This window comes from Pseudophryne corroboree, chromosome 4 (genome assembly GCF_028390025.1).
Source record: "Pseudophryne corroboree isolate aPseCor3 chromosome 4, aPseCor3.hap2, whole genome shotgun sequence".
Taxonomy (NCBI): Eukaryota; Metazoa; Chordata; class Amphibia; order Anura; family Myobatrachidae; genus Pseudophryne; species Pseudophryne corroboree.
In genome coordinates this window covers 600422498-600429092 of record NC_086447.1, presented here as the reverse complement: position 1 = coordinate 600429092, position 6595 = coordinate 600422498, and the positions used below count along the sequence as shown (strand labels likewise).

At 43.1% G+C, this 6595-nt stretch overlaps 1 protein-coding gene across 2 annotated transcripts in view; it reads left to right on the top strand.

The window, feature by feature from the left end:
• The first annotated feature begins 3090 nt into the window (after window positions 1–3090).
• TBCE (tubulin folding cofactor E) overlaps window positions 3091–6595 on the top strand; it is a 517370-nt gene continuing 513865 nt past the window's right edge. For both annotated transcript variants that reach the window (XR_010176094.1, XM_063917562.1), the window contains exons 1-2: window positions 3091–3389; window positions 3511–3720. The gene's annotated coding sequence lies outside the window, so the exon portion shown is untranslated. The remainder of the gene's footprint in view (window positions 3390–3510; window positions 3721–6595) is intronic.

Genomic DNA, 6595 nt, shown 5'->3' with positions numbered 1-6595 from the left:
CAGCAAGAGCTTTTATGGCCTATATGGGTGTTGCACCAACCCTTTTAGGTGTTGTGCCTGTGGACTGTATAGCGGACTTCCTTGTCTGCTGTACCTGAACCTGCTGGTCTGCTATGACCTCCTGGTCTGTTACAGTATGACCTCCTGGTCTGCTATACTCTAATGCTCAATTTTTTGTTTTTTTTTGTTTAACCAAGGATGCCTCCCTAGCCACCGTGCATGTCACTTACACGTATGTACCTCACGAGAACTCGATGATTTCTTTTGGTTCAACCTCAAAATTGTATGTAAAAACACTCACTCACCACATGTACACTTTTGTTTCTATTTCTATTTCTGCGCAGAAATTTCTCTTTAGACCAGATGTGTTACAAATTAGGAGAAGGATCTATTAATTTAAATTTCGAATGTTAAAATAAATTTTCGCTATTTATCGCCTGTTGCGTTATTTATCGCGTGTTGTTTGAGTTACGTGGGCGTACCCAGACGCTCCGTTGCGTAATTTACGCTGCGTGCGTCGGCCTTTGCGTACGCGAGTCTCTCTTTGTTAGAGACACGTGTACACCAGTCTTTGTCTACCGTAACCCAACTAACACGTTTTATCAATGTAGATGATCCTCGATCATCTACCAAGCACCACACCAATCTCTCTTTATACCTTTAGGTAGAGTTGCGTGTGCGCTTTACACTTTATCCCTTTACTTTTACACTTTAACTATGAAATAGCGACAACTCTCTCTTAGTACGTTTATCAATTATACAATGGCAAACAGGAGAGTGATATATGAAAATACACGAATGAAAAGAAATGCAGATATGCGTGCCTGTGTACGCAAGACAGAAATAAAGTTTTAAAAAGACACTATCGTTTTGTTCTTACCTCCGGTCCCGGATTCCTTCAGCACCCTTTACTAAGCGAAGCAGACGCTTATCCAAACAGCACTACGAGGAATATGATCTCCCGCCCTTTGCTGCTGGATAATGTCTGCTGAAATTACCTAGTGCAGATATGTGAAGGACGGGCGAGCCGCCAATTGATAAAGCTGAATATTTATCTTATATAAAACCCTTTATGAGGTCTAAGAACACTGTACGCTATTTACGTATGGAGTACCGTAAGGGTACGCTCGTTGCGTAACGATCGCTTAGCCGTGGTCGAGACGCTCAAGCGTCACGTTCGCTCACGGCCAAGAGATCACAGGCAGGCACGCTATTGGCTGCCGACTAACGTAATGATTCGCTATAGCGTAGCGGACGCTCGGGACCACGAGGAGATCACCAGCGGCGCTGACGCTCACAATGTTAAACCTTTATATCTAAACCATAAACAATGTAATATGCAGTAAAACTTTTGTGTAGAGATAGGGTGTAGATGCAACCTAGTGTAACCTTATTAACTTAAAAGCTGTTTGAGCGTCACCGACGCTCTGAGAATACTAAACACTATAAGAAATACACAGATACCTGGGCTTAGGGTCCAACGCCTAATATATATATATATTATGAATGATATACTTGTAAGAATTAATACAAATACAAATCATACACTACAATATAACATAGACTACCTAACCAGATAACTACACAGGAAATACAATACAATTACTATTTAAGGGAAAATAAGAGAGAAAGAGGAGAAGAGAGAGAGAGAGAGAGAGAGAGATTGGCCCACAATAACAAGAAGATCAATATAGTTGCGGAGAAAAACTTACGCACAAAGGAAACGATCGCATGCGCCTCTGGACATCCAGCTCCCGATTTTCAGCAATGATAACCGTTGAAGAGTGAGAGCTGGATGTGATCGGCCTGTCTATTTATGCCCCACACACAATGCAATTCAATGGTCCCTACAATCTCATTGTTCATTGGACACAGGAATTCCTCCTCGCATTATAACAAAAGGTCATAGGTTGATTCATACAGGTGGGCCGTGACTATTTCCAACAGCTCAGGTGGGAGGGAATCTGGGTTTCCCGCCGCATGGATAAGTAAGTGCAAATACAGTAAATGTTCATAAACTTCTTATGTCCATAACTATTCGCACGAGCGATTAATCCGCTTCAAACCAACACCGGAATATTGCTAATTAAATACTCTTCCGATGGGTACTAAACACCACTGTATTACTCCTGTCTGACCCTTCGTATCAAACAAAGAGGGATTTCTCTGTTCACGAACATTCTATATTAACCAAACTTTCAGAATCTATCAAAGGGACCATGATCTACAAAATACATTATATAGTGAAAATATGTAACGATTGAGTCGCACGCTACGATCACATAAACTCTACAGTAAATACGCATACCGTGCGCCTGCGGGTACCCGCGACTGTGAGTATGCGCACGTACGGGAGAGCGTACGCATGCGCAGCACGGACCTGTGTGAGGTGCAAATATGGTAGTGTGCATAGAGATATTTTTCTGACTTTGACATGTTTTATATATGATAATTTTTATAAGTAAAGCGTTATCTGAGTAATATATTCCATCCATATTTTTAGGTTATATATTATTTTAATTACAAATAATTATTAAATAATTTATATTATTTTCCGGCTCTCCATTTGTTTGTAATAATATTGCTGCTCCCACGAGCGCTGCTATCTCTCTCAAATTTTGTTTTCACTATTCTCTATCAAAGGTATACACACTGCCTTTCATAGCGGCGAACGAGGGACCAGCAACAACATTAAATTCATACATTGGCGCTATAAAAAGCAATTAGGTGGCGTTTTTCTTTTTTCTGTTATATTCAAGGAGCACCTACAAGGACAACATAACATTTTCCTAGTATCGATTATTTACATACCTCCCAACATGACCTTCTCCAGGAGGGACAGAATGCTCTGCTTCTGGATTTTTCTCTTAAGGCATCATACCTCCCAACTTTGCTGTTTTGTGGAGCGGGACACTCGCGCGGCAAAGCCGCGCGCGCAGCCGAAAAGGGGGCGTGGCTTCGCGGGAGGACCCGTGATCGCGAGCCATGCCCCCGTTTTCATCACTGAGGGGGCATGCCCAGCGCTCTGTGAGCCGCTGGCATGCTCCCTCTCCCTCTGACTCCACTGAATAGACGCTGTGCGCATGCGCACAGCGTCTATTCACCGCTGCTCTGCTAAGCAGAGCAGCGATTGACAGAGCCTCCCAACTGACCCCCCCACCGCGGGACACTGTGGCCCGTGGGTGGGACAGCGGGACAGTCCCCAAAAAACGGGACTGTCCCGCGAAAATCGGGACAGTTGGGAGGTATGTTGTATGATTGCCTTCACCTGTGCTGAAACACCTTTCTTATCCGTTACCCTGTTCAGCACCGGTGCCGGCAATCATACATTAAGAGAAAAGTCCAGATGCAGAGCATTGTGTCCCTCCTGGAAGGGGTCATGTTGGAAGGTATGTCTTTATAATATTATTTTTTTCTGGATAATAAGTCAATTATTGCATTAGCTTTCTGCGCAGTTTTTCCATTTTGTTTCGTTTCCCAATGCTATAACTTATTCCTACTCCCTTCCAGACCACTAGGTGGCACACACGAGAGTTACTTTCCCTGGGAAAGAATTCGCGACCGGAGAAAGTCTCTCTGCCTGCCAGTTCTGAAACCAACGTTCAAACGCAGTCATCGAGGATTCTGACGTCATGCCGTAGACCCCGGAAGTCGATCTGCGGTAAAACAAACGAAGTGCCGCGAGAGGTTGGTGCTGCGCTCCCTTAATGTGAGCGGCCGGTGAGTGTCTGTCTGACAGTATGTTTCCCTGGGCTTATACACTTCTCTGTTCCCTCCATGTCATCAACTCTTCTGTAAAGCATTAGAGACAATGCCATGTGGCTAGAAGCAGGAAGATTCCTGTACTATCATATACATTTTGTGTTATTGAATATATGCTGGCGTTGCCCTCCCCTCACCGTACCAATCTATTCATTTATAGCTTACAACTGTGCTGTTTTATTATGTTTGTTTTTTCCCCACATTATACCTAATAGTAGTTATTAGAACAAATAAAAAATACTAGCACAATGGTGTCTATTCAGTTCTGAGTGATTTAAGTTCTTTGAGCTGTTTTCAGATTGAATTTGCAATTGAATTGAACTTGCATTACCTTTTCTCAGCAAAATCGTATTTTTTCTTTTTTGTGTGCATATGTCCCTGCCCTGGGTAGGTGAATTGGTGGGAAAAATGGTTATAGGCAGGTAAAAATCTATCTGATAAATCCACCCCAATGAATTTATCATGTTCTTAGAGGGTTTTATAGTATAATTTGGCTAAAAAAAGGTGTCAGGTGAATTTCTCTAAAAAGCGCAATAATTTGTCAATTGCTGTGGGACAAATATGCGGAAGTGTATTAATGAGAGAGGCATTTTAGAATTTGCAGATGGCGATGAATACAGTAAAATGCCTGGAAAAATGATTTCTCAGTGCCGAACACATTACAAACTTGTATAAAAGCACTGAGAAATTCATTTTACAGTCATTTTACTGTACCTCAAAACACTATTACACAAGGGTATTTAACATACTGCTCTCTAACTGTTGTGGAGCTAAATGTTCCAGCAAGCCCTGAAACCGTTTTGCTGTAAGAGCATTGTAACTGTTCATGGTGGTAGACACCTCCTGCCTATCATTTTTCCACCATTTAATAAAAAAAAAAAAAAATCCTTATGGCCACTAAAAGCATTTTATATGGTCCTGCTATCTCAGTTGTCACTTATATTGTGGTCAGGATGATTTTCCCATATTTTGATGCACTTCTCCAAGATCCATCTTTTCAACGCTAGTTTACTGAGAATCCCTTTGTAATTGAATCTAGCATTTAGCTGGTGTCTGCATTACCTTGATATATATGAGTTCGCTTTCACGAACTCTCATCTTCTGTAATTGAATTGACACCTATGTTTGGTTTCTGTAGTATTTGTAAATGGCGTTTGCAGAATTGTCAGGGATGAAACTAAAAGCTACTGAGCATCCAGTAAAGTGTATGAATAGTATACTGTTACATTTTTGTATGGCATGAAATTAACATAAGCTTACTATCGCAAAATGGAACTTTTTCATTTCTGTGAGTTAACTTCATTGTAATGACAATATTTGATAAACCATTGCCCTAAAAGGTCACAATGTATGTTTTAATACAAATGATTGTTCAGAGATTTCCACAGCTTCGATTTTCCATGTAAAAATGTAAATCAGTATGTCATGTTTATTTATAAATGTTATACTTAAATATGTAAATAGCATGTCTGTTATGGTAAACATATTGGTTTTGAAGGTAAATCTTTTTTCTGTGACAAGAATGCAAAAGGCATTGCAATTAATTGTTGCATTTTCTGGACACATTGCTTTCACTTTCTGATTTCTTCTGTGTCTTTTTATCATATACAGGTTGAGTAATCCCATATCCGGAATGCTCGCGACCAGGAGCATTCCGGGTATGGGCTTTTTCTGGATAACAGAATACCTGTTATCTGGATGGGTCCCGGCGAGGGGGTTCCGCGGTGGGTCCTGGCAGCAGTGACGGTGAGGGAATGGCTGCAAAGCCACTCCCCCATTTATTTGTCTGTGATTGGCCCCGGACACCAGTGATGTCATGACGTCCCTACAGGAGGTCAGTATGATTTGCCGATAACGGGATGCCGGAGGTTAGAATACTGACACCGGCATCCTGACAGCCCCCCAGTAAGCCCCCCAACCCACCCTTGTGGTGCATAACCCTAACCCCTCCCTGCTTTGTGCCTAAACCTCCCTCCCCCACTGCCTAAACCTAACTCTGCCGCTTGATGCCTAACCTCCCATTCTATGGGGTCGATTCTATTCGGCAACTAATGAATAGCGCCGGGAATTAGCTCCCGACGCTATTCAATTCAGCAACTAGTTACGTCGGCGATGACCCGTTCTCGCCGACAAAACAGGTTGAATTGTCGGGAGAACGGGCATTCTCCGACTTAACACCCCGGCGCGAGGCTGATTCCCGACAGAATCAGCCTCGCGCCGGCCGCGAGGCAGCACTTTTGTCGGGTTTCTCTTCTCATCCCCCGGGGATGAGAGAAGAATTCCCGACAATTGCAGGTAATTAGTTGCTGAATTGAATAGCGTCGGGAGCTAATTCCCGGCGCTATTCATTAGTTGCCGAATAGAATCGACCCCTATGTGACTTACCCTCCCTCCCCGGTCCCTAACCTTCCCGACCCTGCAGCCTAACCCTAACCCCCCTTCTGCCTAAACCTAACCTACACCCCCCTCAGCAGGATGCCAGCACGTCCTGCTGTCCGCACGATCGGGATGCCGGCTGTATGTAATGTGACGCCGGCATTGCCTCCCAGTTCGGGAACCCGATGTTGGTATATCGACTGCCGGGGTCCCGTCTGTCGGGAAGCTTACTGCTTCCCCACTACAGGGCCGAAATATTCCAGTTTCAGGTATCTGGATAGTCAACCTTTAGTTATAAAAACAGGCTTGCACATTATGGGGAAAGTATATTCCTAACTTATCTGCTTGTAATGGAAATTAACCACTCGGCTTATAATAGAAAGGGATGACTGAAAGCACAGAGAGATGTTTTTTAAAAAGCAAGCAATCTATTTACTAAAAGTTGCAGGTGGACATG